Source organism: Semicossyphus pulcher, unplaced genomic scaffold, assembly GCF_022749685.1.
Source record: "Semicossyphus pulcher isolate SPU_LCO1_2020_fin unplaced genomic scaffold, fSemPul1.0.p SCAF_8, whole genome shotgun sequence".
Classification (NCBI taxonomy): domain Eukaryota; kingdom Metazoa; phylum Chordata; class Actinopteri; order Labriformes; family Labridae; genus Semicossyphus; species Semicossyphus pulcher.
In genome coordinates, this window is record NW_027211759.1 from 15,707,286 (window position 1) to 15,724,506 (window position 17,221).

Genomic DNA, 17,221 nt, shown 5'->3' on the forward strand with positions numbered 1-17,221 from the left:
TGAAAGTCTGGCTCAAAGGTTGTGTTTGTGAATCCCATGGGCTCTTTGGAGATAAGGTCACTCTGGTTTTTAATATCAGCTGGAGTCATTTCCATAAAAATACAGCCATTGTGTTGCTGGTCTGGGGTCAAACAAATGACCTTAGAAGAATGTATTATGCCTGGCATCTCATAATGAACCTTTGTCATATGCAGCGATATCTTCACTTCTGATGTTAATTTGTATAACTTACTCACAGTAAACTTCAGAGTATGAAATTGGATTTGCCGCCTGCAGAACAAAACAATTGTCATACTTTCCACAATCGAAACATTTAAATACCTGTGCTTCTGTTGATTCACAGCACTCCTTCTAAAGTGAAAAGATCATTTAAAAATAAACTTAACAAAATTTGCAGATTTTAGAAGTAAAGGTGTAATGAAAACCACAATGAGCGAGAGCTTTGAAAGTGCATTGCAAACATGGCAGCGCCCTGACATCACAACAAAAAGCAAGAAATATTATGTCTCACATCACGATAAGATCCACTGCAGAAATACTGAGGTGTGAGGTTCTTTCTAAAGACAAACAAAATTCTTACAGCAACAGTTTTTCTTATAGCTTTATAAACCTTCAAATATGTTTGCATGTAGTGATAACAGTGCAGTTTTAATCAAAGCATTAAGCTTCTAAATCTGACAAAACCTGTTTAACCACTGATCAACTAAGTTTGAATACTTGTTTACTGTAGACATTCAGTTTGCAAATTAAATCTAATTGTCAAATCCTTTTTAGTTGAAACTTTGAGCGTTAACAATTACACCTTGTTCGCAGCACTGCAGCGATACAAGAGCAGTGTAACTGAACTAATTGGAATATCGTTTCTGCACAGAAGTGGTTTACACAACATCTGAGTTATTTAGAAAATGTGAAGAAATACTTGCAAGGATCAAGAACATCTTAATTATTCCTGAGGGGCAATTTGTTTTATAGCCAGTAGTACGACACGCACAACCATCACACATTAAATAAAAATAGATTAGAAAAAAAAACATGTATGGGACATCAGAAAACACAACAATTGTTAAAAGGGCAGTGGCAATAAATAAATGTAATAAATATCACCTTAAGCTATTTAAAAGGCTAATGGCAGTTGGAACAAAGTCTGTTCGTCCTGCATGCCGGTAGCATGTATCTGCAGCCGAATGGCAGCAACAAGAACCTCTTGTGCAGTAGATATGGATCATCCAGGATTGACTGGGGGCGGAGTTCTGAGTTTGAACACGTTCAGAGTAGTACCTGCGAGTTTGCAGCACATGTTGTCGATGACCAGCAAACCTGTTTGTTTGTTTTTTAAATGAAGTGACCCTAAAAGCTCATAAAAGAGAATAAGAACAGATTGGATAAAACAAGAATAAAACATTTTCATAAAAACCCTGTTAACATTTAAGTTACGCAGCTTATAATAAAAGTACATCCACAATTCTGCCAAGATGCTCATTCTGCTTAACAGTCTCTACAGCCTGAGCATTCAGCACTACTGGAGCGATGACAGTGGGATTTTCCTTCTAAAATCCACTGCATGATTGACTGATGTCCAAGAAAGATGACTTGCACAGTGATGCTCATTGATTGACCAATTCCAGCGATTTACTGCAACTCATTAAACCCTGACACATGCATGCATCTTTATCCCTACGTGAATAATTGGATGCATATCACACTGCTTTGTTATAAGAACAGGCTCAGGCGCTCACTTCTCCGTTGTCGATGAATCTTCAGGTTTGTCCTCGACTCCTCTCTATACCAGAGAAGGAAAACACACTTGTTGCTTTTCATCACAAAGACATTATTAGCTGCCTCATGTCTCAAGAGTAACTGATATCAGCGGTGTCCATAATTAAAGCACTTGATGTGCAGATCTGTTTCTTTTAAAGGTCCCCAGGTTGCTGCTTCCTCCTGTTATACACCCTGGGCTGCAAAGCTGCAAAATACAATAACCTTGTAAGTGCTCTCTTTTTCGAATACCTCTAATGGTCTTCAAACTGCCCAGAAGGAAACATGTTGCTGTTTTGCATAATTACTGGCTGTGTGCCTCTCTTCCTTTACTATTCAAGGGTTTCCTCTAGTGTACTGCAAGCCCGGCAGCCTGTCAGGCCTAACTCTACCCCAGCAGGGTCTCAGCTTTTCTCTGTTTAATGTATGCAGGATCTTTTGATAGCTAGAAACTTTAGCTTGCCAAGCAGTCAGTAACATAGATGGTAGAAGCCAAATAAGGGCCCAATTTCACCAACATTTACAGCTAAAGAAAATTGCTTGCTTTGACTAAGCCCGTCTTTTTTGACTCCAGTTCGATTAACTAGATAATATGAATGTCTTTATGTGCTTAAACCATAGACTGTATAAATAGCCAGCTCATGACTTAGCATTCTCATATTCTCCGTGAGGCTCTGCTGCTATTGTTGTTGTTCTTTAAAATGTGTGTTGAAAAGATGGATGGATTGAATAAGTTACTCATTTATCACAACCTGTTAAGCAGCCATATTTTCAAGAAGGTGCCACCTGGCCTTACAACCTATCTTATGGAAACTCTGCTATTCCTTTGTGTTTCTTAAAGTCGCCATGTGAAATGTATTCTTCATTTGAAACTGCTCGTCCTGCGATTTGAAAGACTCCTTAGAAAAGAGATTTTTTTTCTCAGTCAGACCTTCCTGACGAAATAAAGGATAAATAAAACAATAGTTCACTTGTCTAAACCCTCCTAACTGTTGATTCACTTATATCATCATGCACAGCTCTTTATTTAAAAGATTATTTATGCTGTGTAATGTCTCTGATTTTAAATGCATTTTCTGCTGTAAGATTATTTCAAAGCTTCCTCTTCCTCTGAGGATGGCAGTGCTATTGATTAGTGCAGGGTCTTTTTGCTCAACGGCTTTGTATCTATGACAATCATCAGTGACATAAAAAAAACATGTCAATCATAGTTTGTTCCATGTTTTGCCCAACTTTTGCACTGCTCAGAATATCGTCCTGATTGTGCTATAGAGCACGACTGCAGGATGGTCCGTTTATTCCTTTCTTTTCTAAACTAGTTGAGCACAGCACGTCATCAAACGTCCATTATGAGTGAAAGTAGAATTACTGACTTTAGGATGCACCGAAAATTTCAAGAAAATTCTTGAAAAAGGAAAACAAACATTGTAGTTTCACTACTTTTAATTTCCATGCCAGATTATACATAATTTTGGGTTTAAAGATTTAATCTTGAAGATTTCAGTTTCATTTCTTTGGCGGCACCTTTGGCGATAAACGGTAACTGCGGGAGCACACTTCCAAATTTTAAAAAGACATCTACAGTTGGGTCTCTTTGTTACGGTTGTAACTTTGATTTTCCTTGCTGACGGTCGCTTTCCTTTTTAGACTAGTGTTTAATTCCAACACTCGCAGAGACCGGAAAAGCAGCTGCTTAGCGTCTCTTGTGATTATTTCCACAGACACCCAGTCCATAATAATACTATTTACTGCAAATGCAAAGGCTTTAATCAGTGGACCACAGGCTCAATCATCATTGTGTTACCTCATTGGTGATAGATAGTGACATTTATGTAGATGAAAATCTTCAGATTATACCTTTTTATGGACTTCTAAAAAGGATTGATTTGTGGTTGGCAAAGAAAATATCGAACAAAAGTTACTGAAAGTACGTTTGACGTGCTTCAATAACATATGGTCTCAGGCAGCTGTGGTTGCTATGTGATATCATTCCTCTTATTTTAACCAACCATATGTTCTTCATCAATCATTACATGTTGCCATATGTTTATATTCACACTTTTTTCAGGGTATTTTCAGATAATTGTGTTGATTGCACCCCCATCAATTTTATAAGACAGCATAGCAGCTTGCACTGACTCATAGCTATTAGCACATGTCCATATATGAGTGAGAGTTCATATCACACACACACACACACACACACACACACACACACACACACACACAACAATGTGTTTACAGGCTTGTCATGCAGGCCTGCAGGCCAAAGGGGAAAACAGGATGTGAGACCATATTTGAAAGTGTCAGTCATGGGAGCAGATTTGATATAATGTGGGAGGCTGTTTCATAATCCAGGGGCCACAACCTCCAACACCCGGTCTCCCTCAAGCTTCAGCCTCGATCGTAGCACAGAGAAGAGGTCTCTTTCAAGGACCTGAGGGGTTTTGGGGTCGAGTGTGCGTAGGAGTACAGAATCGTAAGCAGGAGACGGCCCATTCAAAGCCACTGAAGCAATAGAGACTCCAAATCGATCTGGAGCAAAAACTTCAGTAGATGAGAGCGTGTTGTGGGATTATATTCTCTGTAGCCAGCCAAAAGCCCAACAGCAGCTTTCTGCTAAAATGTGCAACCTTTTATAGTCTTTGAATTTCTCAAACAGACAGATTTGTCAGAGGCTTCAGTTTTTTTCCTTATGGGACCGACTGGCATTGTTGATTCTAGGGCTGTGTGTGTAGTACTGTAATACCACTGTGTGAGGGTCTCAATGCACTGAACATCAACTGTAACGACTCTTTCTACATAAGCACGCAGACACTTTATTATCTGCATGTCCCGCATTACTGAGGAGCATGACAACAACTGCAGCACACTAGATTACATAATTCCAAAAAAGAAAATCTGTATTCAGATCCATGCTCTCCAAGTTTCCATAGATCCAAGTTCTCAATTTTCGTTCTCTTTGGCGGCACCTCATGCCGATAAAAGGCGCATACATTTCAGATGACCAGGCGTCCACGGTTGGCTCTGGTTGTAACTTGTTCTTAGACTGTTTGCCTTCATCTGAGCGTCAAATTTGTTTCTTTTTCTTTGGATTTTCACTTATTGTTGAAGTTGTATCTGTAGTCATCGATCTTTTCTTTGTTTGTTCAGCCATAGTAGATTACTGTTTACTCGCAACACTTGCAGAGACCAGAAAAGCAGCCGCTTAGCTCCGCCTACCCTCTCAGGGACTTATTATCTCACCTGTTTTATTCTGCCTTTTCTAGCATGACCTGAACTTGAACTGTCAGCAGATTTGACTTTATGCAAACTTTAAGAATATTGGGCACATGAAACAAATCAGGTGAATCATGTAACTACTGTGATGAGCAAAGACACCCTACATAATGTATTTAATTCTTAATATATTGTTTGGAAATGGTATACTTTGGTGTGTGAATGTTTATTTTTTTCTATATGTGACACAAAACAAGTGTATGAGGACTAACTAGAAACCTCACCTAGACCAGTTAGTCTAGTCTTCAGGTAACGATTTCAGTTTCGTTCTCTTTGGCGGCATCTTATGGCGATAAACAGCAATTGCAGCAGTACACTTCCCAATTTAACCAGATGTCTGCGGTCCACTCCCTTTGTCACGGTTGTAACTTGGCAGGCGCTTTCCTTTTTAGAGTTTGCCTTCATCTGAGCGTCAAATTTGTTTCTTTTTCTTTGGATTTTCTCTTTTTTTTTTTGAAGTTGTATCTGTAGTCATCGATCTTTTCTCTGTTTGTTCAGACATAGTAGATTACTGTTTACTCGCTACACTTGCTCCACCTACCCTCTCTGGCAGACCAACCACTGCTGGGTGATGGAAAACGCGTCACTAACTGGGCGCCGCTTGTGTCTTTTTTTCTGCAAATGTAGCTACAGACACCCAGTCCATAATAATACTATATACTGCAAATGCAAAGGCTTTCATCAGTGGGCCATAGGCTCAATCACCATTGTGTTACCTCATTCACCGATAGTGACCTAACACTATCACTATCTAGACATTTATTTAAATGAAAATCTTTGACATTATATCTTTAATTCATTGATATAGTTCAGTGTATGCTATGCCAAATGAATCATGTCATTATCACATCTCACAGTTATCATTACATCGAGCTGAAGCTACAAATGAAGACAAAGCCATTTTTCACCAAGCAAAGTGACAGCAAGGCTCATTGTAACTCAGCTCATGGAAGGTGACAGCTCAGTGAGGCTATATGTGGGGTTAATTATGTCCATCACTGCACCTGAGGAACACAACAGAGCGCTATAGTGTATAATCACCACCACCACACACTTTACTGTACAACCTAATAAAAAATCCAAACCAATGCTTACAACTTGTTTCATCTGGGTCACCATTAGTGGTTTGACATTTTTCAACTTACAAAGGCTCTCTAAAGCATCTGTTGGTGGTATTATTCCTTTTAACTTTATTAAATGTTGTTGTCGCTTTGAGATAGAAATCCCCTTTTCAAGACGCACACGAGAACTAGAAACACTCTCAGATAATAAAGCAGCCAAGAAGAATGAAGGAACACTTCAGCTGGAAAAAGATGTGACAAAATATTATCTTGTCAGATACATGGATGGGTTACTTTTCATAGGTAGAATATCTCTGAAAGATCTTCCTTCAGATATAGATTAGACTGAATATCACGTCCCTGGCAGTTTTCAGCCGAGTACTGCACTTAATCTATCACTCTAGTCTTCTACTCATCATTTATAGTCCTTCAAACCCCTCTCACTGCACTGTTTTTTACAAATACCTCCTCATTGATTCTTTGAGATACATCATGTCTTTTCAAATATCTACCACGTTAGGCTGCAAACAAGCGAGTGGCAGGGAAAAACAAGGGGCTGCCTCGAGCACGACTTTATCAACAAAGCCAAGTGGCTTAAAGTCTGCAATACATCTCCAGCCTGCTTGAGTCCTTGTTTTCTGTTGTTGTTGTTGTTGTTGTTGTATTGAATACTGCTCCACACAGAGTGCCAGCATGTGAGCCGTCAGTCTTTCACCGATTACATGCATTAGCTGCTGGAGGAAACGTGTACAGTAATACAGTAGATGAATCAAGAGGAGGAATAATGATTATTATTGCACGTTATATTTTAAAGTCAACTACATTTTTTTCATTGTAACAAAAAACCCAAAGGAAATCAGTGTTTCCAGATAATGAAGCAGCAGATTGTGATGTTTAAGAAAAGGATTTTTCTCAGTGAAATAAAAACGGAGCAGTTTAGAAATACTTGCATGTAAACAAGTTGTTTTTGTTGAGATGGGGCACACTGTGTGTTACAAAAGCACTGCTTGTCCAAATGCATTCACGCCGAGTTATTTTCCTGTAAACGGCGATAAACCCCCAATTATGAAACTATTTTAAATGTAAGAATGCCTCCGAGAACACGCCAGGAAAGGAAGGACATTTAACAGCTAGTGAAGTGTTCGGACAAGAAATGACAAGACTATATTTTCATGCTGTTGCTATGGCACTCACAGTTAGAAATCCAATTAGCGTACTCAAAAATAGAATTAAAAAGAGGGCGGCGCATAATGACATATGAACATAATTATCTTATACACATTACAATCTCAAGGCATTGGCTTCTTTTACTGTTAGCCTTCTGCAACCACAAAATAGCATGAGAGGATGATTAACAAAGGTTTGCATTGCGATTATAATAGCTCAAGGTTTTTAATAATGCAGTTTTTCTGTAAACAAGTCAGCAAGAGACAAAGACTCGCTCTCCTTGTTTCCTTTCAGTAAAGTTTTTCTATTTGATTTACCTTTTTTAAAAAGATGTTATTTCACTGTATCTGCAGGAAATGAATGAAAAAGTCTTAAATACAAGCAATTTTTAATAACCAACACTTCCCTTTCTCTCCCTCCTGCTCACACACTGCACTATATACCTGAATACAAATGTATCCGGCTGAGACTTTCTCTGACTTCTTAAAAAATGGCAGGGTTCAGAGATGCCACATGCAGACATTTCCATTCAGGGCGGACGCTGAGGGCCATTATGAACCTTCATTTTCAACCACAATTTCCAACCGAGGGTATTCAGGACATTACACGACCAATAACACTATTAAATTATTAAATGCTGCTGAAGAATCTCATTTCTCCTTGACCAGCTGCAGCCAGCGTTTATAGGAAATGACTGACATTCCTTTTGTATAGATTTGGGAACTAATTTATCAGCAACATTAGCTTGAATATGTCTGCAGTGCCATCTCAGTTTATGTAGCTTGTTATGATAATAAGAAAGGTTGTTTTTCAGACTTTATTGATGCTTTACAGACATAAGAAAACAGAGAGCTGTCGAAGATATTAGAACAGACTTCCAGACAGAAGAAATAGGTATAATATAATAGGTCAGAACGTCATTATGTTTGTGTTGCTGCAGCCAGTCTGAGCAGCGTCAGTTGCATATGTAAATGGTACCTCGGAAGTGCGTAGGTTTTATGGTCAGTTATCTGAGGTATAATGATGCTAGTATGATAAATAAATAAAATAATAAAAAATAAGGCATACATTCAATTTTGAAGTATTGTTTGGATGCTTGAATTCTTACTAGGGATGCTAGATATCTGATATGCCGATATTTTACAACTCATTTAGCCGATTATCGATACCGATATTTTTTTCCCGCACACCTAATTGCAGAGATCATCAACTCTCTTCTGTATTGGAATTAGCGTACAGTATAATGGTGATACTCTTATCACATTTGTTACAACGGTCGGGGTGACGGGTCTTGAGATGGTTAATCAAGTTTGTAGTGTTGAAAGACTTTGCCTTGGCTCCTCCTCGCATCACCGAAGCTGAGCAGTCATTGCAAACAGCAGTTTTGCTATCTATTTCGGACACTTTGAAAAACTTCCACACCACGGACATTTTGGCTTCTAACTCTCTCATGCTGCAGGTAGACATACGTGACATCATCACGCTGCGCCGCGCAGGTCTTCTTCGCGCCGGGGACATTGCGCCGAGGTCGGGCATTTAATCAAGTATGAAGCAGCCCATTATTTTATGGGTTAATTATATCGGCGGATATCAGCGTCTATCCGTATTTTTAAGTCAATGACGGCCAATACCGATAACGTGTCGATAATATCGTGCATCCCTAATTCTTACTGCTGTAAAGATGTTGAAAAAAGACCAGAACACACGGTTGTATCTGGTAAAGAACTCGAGCAGTGACACAGTGAAAATGCTATTTCTGTGTGCACCCAGAACTCCCTCAAAAAACCTGCATAGCAGTCACATCAGACTCTGAAGACTGGCACAAAACCTGCCATTATGTCAAACTTAATAATAGAACTGGAATATAATGGCTGTAAAGGAGGAAATGTATTTGTGGACAGGGCACAAGATGTGCTCGAAGATCCTTCAGACTATAATCACAATGTATTTCATTTCCAGATTGTGAGTGGACGCCACCAAGAAAGATTTTAGTCTGCACTTCACAGCTGACTCAGTGACTGTCTTGAGTGACCCCTCCTAATAAGTGTTCCTTCTCATATTGATTCAAATACCAAATAAAGAGACGCATGAAAAAAATGCCAGGACTGAGTCATGAGAGAGAAAGAGGCACCTTTTAAAACTGTCGCTCAAGTCAATTTCTTTCCATGGTGCCAAATCGAGACAGAAGTTATCTCGGGGCACTTTTCCTAAAGAGCAGCTCTAGGCTTTGCTCTTTATAATTTCATTTGCAGAGAGTCGACTATTTCACAGTGAGCAAGCAACTTCAAAACAGTGGGGACTAAAAACTCCTTCGAAAACAGGCAGAAACTTTCCGATAGGCTACCCGTTGGGACAAACATCCATCACCATCTTTCTTTCTAATCTTTTATTTGCAGAATCCTTCAGATGCATTGTAAATATACAGAGGAAATCACCAACAAATGCATGTAGATCTGAATTAGCCCACTGATTACCATTCGAGTCCTCAAATTTTATCATAAGATCAAGCCCCAGAGGCCAACTCTATTCCAGAGCAATCCAAACACCCCCTTATCAGACACTGACTCTTCTCACATCAGCGCTGCTCTCCAAACACCAGTCGGAGTCAAACTAATTACAACACAATATAAAGGAACTTATTTGGAACATTGGAAAGAAGCCCTAAAAAGAGATGAGGAGTTGGCACTATATCTTTCCACTGTCGGAGATCAAAAGCACAGAGAGATCTTATTCAAGTACAGGCTCAGTGCCCACTAACAGGAAATTGAAAAAGGAAAAACACACACACAAAATAATTGCCATAAAAAAACTCCAAAACAGAGACTAAAATTCACTTCCTGGTTAGATTTAGGCTCCACAGCACTTGTTTCTATCAGGGAAGTTAGGGAAACGTTCATGGATTGGGTTGAATTAGTACTTATTAGTTACTTAACTAATGCCCCCTGTCATAAACGTCTAAATTTAAGTCAACACTGACTATTGGCTTCACACTGGAATTTAAACTCTGGTCTTCTCAGTCCTGTATTTGTTCGACCTACCCGTGGCCCCTGACCACCACCGCAGGCTGACTCCTGGGCTCTTTATAGTACACCACCTGACTATAACAGTACAACTTTAAGCTAGAACAGAGCTACAGTTGTACCATCTCTCTACCAAGTTTTTGGATTATTCCCTACTAATTTTGTCTAAAGGAATCTTATAAAGACATGCTTCTTAATATTTGTTAACAATAACTTAAGGATAGAAACAATGATAGAGCAAGTCAGTAAGTTGAGTTGATGTTGGGAATGCTTAAGGGCTGAAGATTGGGTTTAAATCAATAGGACCTAAGAGTTTATCAGAGGCGCTAGCAAAGCAACACAGTGTATAAAATAAGCACAGCAGAGACGTGTCTTTTATCAGACCATTTTGTTTAACTCTGTGTCTCAAAGGTTACAGTTAGGGCTGTGGATGACAACAGAAGTATAGTGTACAGATTTGAAATGGCATTATCTACTTGGTCAATAAGGTGTGTGGAATTGGCCACAGAGATGTGAGCACATTTAGATGAAGATGTATCGTTGACATGTACGACTTTAGATCGATCAGCTTTTTATTGTTCTTCCAACTAAATGTTTGCGTCTGGATTTGATGGTAAATGGTGTCAATTCACCACCAATCAACAGGTATGTGTTTCACTTTGAGGCTAACAACTGTGTGACTATTGTGTCTGTGATATTTTAATGAATGTTGCAAAGCAGGTCTATGCTCATGTTTGTGTTGTGCTCACTTCCTTGATTAATTGCGCTGGTCACCCACCTTCAATCAGTTCCTCTCCTTCACTCCCCCCTCCCTCTCTGTCTCGGTCTCCTTTTTTGATTAGCCTGGAAAACAACCAGATGCGTTGTTATTGATCTCAAAAGATTACAAGAAATCGTTACTTCCTCACTGTGCTCCAAATTAAAGATTTGTCTGATTAAGAAGTTGTCATTAGTTCAGGCCATTAGTGGACCAATCGCTGCGCCTTTTAATGTTCATTTCAAGTTCTTAGTATATGGTTTGAGGTCAGAGCTGAGAAAGAATGTTTAAGTAACAAATAAAATTATATTAAGACTTGTGAATGTGTCAGAAAATCCAGCAAGGTGTCTGACATTTATTTCAACTGAGAATACCAGAATCACCCCTCCCCTGCTTCAGTCCTCTGATCTGGGGTTGGAAGGCTGTTTGTTTCTTTAAGCTGATTTTAATTGGCTTTAACTGCGCTCTCAGCTGCTAACTAGCTAATTAAGTAGGGGGGAAAGGGTCATCAACTACAGCAACACATTACATGGTAAGGCTGCACGATATCGGAAAAAGCAGACATTGTGATAACTTTTTGTTTTGCAATATCAATTCTCAACTGATATCTTGTTTTGAGAAATCCAGATGTTTTTTGATAAATACATGTCAAACAGAAAGAGCACCCGCTACAAAAAGATGAGAATGAAATAAATGGAAAAGAAATATAAACACGGCCGTATGCACGACGTCCTTGTCAGGCGCTCATCATCCGCATATCAACAAAACCGTCAAAGCTTGTCACTCTGCAGGGACTGGGGGTCAGAAGGTCACACAGTAGGTTAATGGTTTTGGGTGACATTGAACTCTTGAGTGCGTTTTCTGTCTGTGTCCAGTCACTTTGTTCTAAACACAACAAGAGATCTCCGTCAACAACAGTAATGAAGAGACTGGGGAAGATAAGCAGCCTGGATTGAAAGAGTGGAACGGGTTCATTCATGATGCTGCTCAGGAGTTCTTTTATTAATCATTTATTTTATCATCGCTTGAGGATTAAGACTTGTCTGTTCATTTTAAAGGTCAACTCCTTTTTGAAATGGTGAAATTTAAACTCTGAAAGGATGCTCCAAACAATATCCTGCAGTTGTTGAAATGTATTGACGTGTTTTTGACTCATAGCTGATGTTTAGTTTCACAGGTTGTCCTTAAATCGTCCTCCTTGAAAGGCTGATGCGGCAAAGCCAGACGAATTATCCAGAACTTTACTGAACATCACATCAGGAATAGCACAATACTTAAATACTGAAACTGAACATGCTGTTCAGCGAGTCATCACAACAACGTCAGGGCTTCAGGTAAAAGCCAACAAAACATTTGTTTTTCAGACTGACGAATGCTGGAGTTGCTGCATTTGATGGAGTGATTGCTGATGTTCATGAAATGGGGCCCTACATTTGTGTAAGTTATGAAATCAAACCGTTTATGTTTTAGGTTTTAGGTTGGATGTTCAATGGCATAGGAAAAGTTGAGCTCAAGTCCTTGGAGTCGGTTATTCATTTCAACTTTTATTTTCAAAGTTGTCTTGTGTTTTTTGTATTTTTTCTTAATAAAATGCCTGACTAAAAATCTAAACTTCAGAGACATCCTTATGAGGGAGAAGATTGTTCATTAAAATGTGCATGATAAGACGAGAAATGTGAAAAGTCTTACAAGCCCACATCGTGACTTCTTCGTTTATTTTGAAGGGGGTAGTGAAGTAGAGAGGATTAAAGGATACTACTGGATGCAGCCTAGATATTGGTGATGGTAGTTGAAGGATGGTGGTCGTGACGAAGAGTGGACTTCTGAAGAGCTCCACCGGGACACTGAAGGACAGGAGTTGGAGGAGGGTTGCACGTTTCACATTGAAATGACAGCTGCAGAGAGAACAGATTTGAAGTTGGACGGCAGCAAGATGATTGGCTGATGTAGATTGTTGGCAATCCTGGTTGGCTAAACTGAAAGAGTTTCGGGTGATCTAATGGACAAACTGAATATGAAATTCAAAGGTATTTGAACAAGACTTGTTGTGTTTTCACGTTTTATATCTACAGAGAGAGCAAGTCCCCTTCCACCTGCTTCACCATGTTGAACCCCCATGATGTACCGTAGCCCAGAGAGGACAAACAAAGCTTGGATCCCTTGAAAAGGGATGGTGATGGGTGTGTTTATCAGGTGGTAATCTCTATTTACAGATTCCACGTGGAAATGTAGAATCAGAGGATGGTAAATGCCCTGGTTGGAAAGCAAAAGCTGCGGCTATCTGGCGATGATTTAGCTTCTAATCTCTATGAACAGACATCAGCGTGCTAACAGCTAACAGTCTGTTTTTGATCTAAAATTCTAAATTCAATTTCAGAGAAGCTTCATTTTTAGTTTTTATTAATCTGCATCATGATGTTGACATTTCGGCCAAGTTAAGACCCGTTAATTAAAGCCAATTACAAGACAAACCAGTTATTTCTCTGCAAACATGCAGCACGTGGAAAAGGAAGAACAGCCTGAATGACAAGAGCAACACCTGAGCAAGGATTGGGAAATGAGATTGCTCCAATTCCCTGAATGAATCCTGGATGTACATTATTTATCAGCTGTGGTAGTGGTTCAGTTGTACTCGCTGGAGACTCTCCTTTGAAACCCTCTCTGGCTCACAGGGTAAAGGTGCTCAGGAGTGTGACATTTAAAATGGTTACGACTGGCTGCCATCTTGCTTTGCTAACATGTAAAGTTTCCGTATGCAGCTGTGCTAACAAGTCTTCATGGTTTAGAAGCTTCCACAAACATCTTCCCGCAGTCTAAAGGATCAGTCCGTCTACGTTCTGTCGAACACAAAGGGTAAAGCTGCTGTGTTGCTTCATGTTAGTATATTTCTCATAAAAAAAAAGTAGGCTTTACTTTTGAACCTTTTGATTCAAGTTAACTTTTTAAAACTTGTAAAACAATTACATTCTTTAAAATAATGAATCGTGAATTTTTTTACATCACATTTATTACAACTGTTCTTATAATACTTTATACAAAATTAGATGCCAAATAGATGCCAATAGTGTTAAAAGTGTTTTTTTATATGCTATTTAAACTATGAACTTTATAGGTTTATTTCCATACCTCTGTTCTATTTGCAACAGCAGATCCTGACTGTGTGGGAGACAGCTGGTGGGCAGGCTGACCTTTTATCTTTGTGCCTATGCGGGCCAAGAAGCCTTAGACCTGAGCTTTCATCAGATTGTAATGCAAATAAGATGGATATCCAGTGAGGACGCCTGATCCCCTGAGTCAAAGAAATACAAGGTATTGCTCTGAGATTTCATTTCTGAGACCCCCTTTTTATAAAGCATATAGGGCTGAATAAATCTCCCAGGATTCTTTTCAGGAGTCTGAATACGCATACTTGTTGTAATGAATTCTCTGTATGGCCATGCAGGAGCTTTTTGAAGGTTTGAGACAGGGAATAGTCTTTTGTCTTTTGCTGTGAGGTGACTTTAATCATATATTTTGGATGCTGCATGCTCTCTGTGAAAATACTCGTGTCTCTTCTCCTGCTGTGAAGAGCATTTTACCTCTGCTCTTCTTTATTTGTGGTCCTTCTCTCGCCTGTTTTTTTCCCCACACATTGAAACTTTTTTAAGATAGCACATTTTATTATTATTAATGCTAGAGATAGACCGATATGGTTTTTTCAGGGCCAATACTGATACCGATTAGTAGTAGTCAAGGAGGCCGATAACCGATATTTGAAGCCGATATTCATTTGCAGTAAAAGTGAAAATATTGGCATCAAAATTTTTTAAACGCCTCTAAGCATATGCATCAGAGCCAAAATAACCCAGTTTAAAATTGATCTCTTATCGGCCTTTGGATTAAAAAAAAAAATAAAAAAATGGCAGATGCCGATATGCATCAAAATGCCGAATATTGGTGCCGATAATCGGTCTATCCCTAATTAATGCTCTTAAGTCTACTGTTGCACCTCTCTTCTGGGGACAGTGAGCTGGAACATTCTGCCTTGTAACGGGTCCGACCAGATAGCCAGACGTAATTCTTTCATTCAATTTCATCTGTAAACATGATTTCTTACGGCCAGACCTGAAAGCTGGAGAGGATTTCCGAACCACCTCCCTGTGGAAGGTGAGAGACCTCCTGCCAGGTTTTGCTTTAATAGTGTCTCTGCAATAAGACGCGGTTGAGGGGGATCTGTCGAGTTTAATGACCTCATCATACGCTGAAACGTGGCATATGCGCTCCAGGTCCCCAACAAGTATTGCACTGCTCAGACCTAAACATGTACCTGTCAGCTTCCGTTACCCGCATCCTGTCAGCTTTGAGCAGGTTCAGCCGTCATCACCGCTCACTGCTGCACTCGACTGCGACGTCTAATTTGTCTCCACAATGTGGAAGGAGATTAATTAAAATCTTTTATTCGTGACAACTTGTATTACTTGCACTCCATACGTATGATTCGCTCCTCTATGTATCCCGGCTGGAGAGACAAATTAAAGTTCCACTAATTTCAGCACATTACTAAGACTCGTGTGCCTTCATCCAGTCTGCGCAGTACTAAAGGTGAGGAGTATTCAACAAGTGTGAGGGGTGTGTAATGTAGCGCATCTGGTGTTTTTAAACGTTCTTTTGTCACTAGATAACCCGTCATTATCCTGATAATAGCCACCTTTCTGCAGGAACTTTTCTAGGTTGAGCTGCTTTGCATAATTATGAGCCACAATACAGTTGCATTAACTGGTGATGAGTGATAAAAACATTAATCATCCAAGCATGAGTCTGTCTCTTTAACACATTAACAATGATCCCTGAGTGATTTCATCCTCGGTACACTTTCATCTTACAAATGTGTAATAATGACTCAGTCACATCACCTTGTTGGCAGCGAACACAGAGGAAGAGATAAGCTGGCTACAAGGAATGTTCAATCTGACTAAATCCCCAATTAAACCCAAAGAGACGGTGGCGTGATGTCGTTTCCTGTCACTTTATTTTATTTCACTTCCATGTTATATCTTTTCAGAAATTCTCTGATCGTCGGAGAACAGGAGTATTAATCCTCACAAGGTGTGCAGCTGTTGAGTCCTGATCTAAGCTCTGCTGTTGTTGCATGATTGGATCCTTCATGTAAACCAGTGATTCTCAAAAAGGTCAAAGCAGATTTTAAAAATAAATAACAGCTGTTTTCACTGAGACATGAGAGTGTTTCCCTCTGTGTTACAGAGCTCTGTACAAAGAGCTTTTTGTGGGTTGTCTTGATGTCCGGCGAGCTGCAGCCCTGCTGTGTAAATGCAACTTTTTGAGCTTTTACAGTAAATTGAGCCTAAAACTTTGGCCACACTCACAGAAATGATCGATGCATTAGAGGCGAGGTTACTGTGAAGGAAAAACTTTGAAAGCTTTGAAGTCTCCTCTGTGGTGCTGAGAACCGACGTTAATTCTTCACCTTAGAAACAGAAGTCGAGAAAACAATCTCACCCAATTTAAGTCGCTGTCTAAATATTTTCATTACTGCTGTCTTCCAAATCAGGAGTGACCTTCTGAACATCAGGACGGGAGAGTTTTTAAAGCTTTTAGTGAACTTTAACCCTCAAGTTTAAAGCTCACCTGGTTGAGAAGCTCTGAGAGTGCTCAGAAAAACTGTATAATTTGAACATTTACTGTTCATGACAACTGTGCAGACTCCATCCATTCATGATGAAATCTCCAAACCATGCAGAGAGATTGTTTTCCTAACTCCTTTCTGTGGACGTTTATCAAAATGCAGGCCGTTTCTGCAGGCCTGACTTTAAATCAGAACTCTGTCAAATGTTTGTGGGAGCAGGATGAAACGCTTGTCACATTTATCACTTCCTCACATAGGCTGCCTCTCTGTTTTTAAAAGATGGTTTGCACTTGAATGTTACAGTCGAGTCAATGCTTTGTTGGACTCTTAATGTCTCTGGGTTATAAGAGATTTATTAAAGGAAAAATATTTCATTCAGTAGCTCAGCAATCAGAAGTATCAGTGCTCTTTTTAAGTGTGTCCATTGAAATACAAAGACATGCAAAGCACTCCAACTCATGTCATTGGAATATAAGCGGCGTTCCACACGTCCAACAGTTTACCAATGTCCCATAACACTTAATTACCTGCTCAACCGAAGGTGAGTAATGCTTAAGCT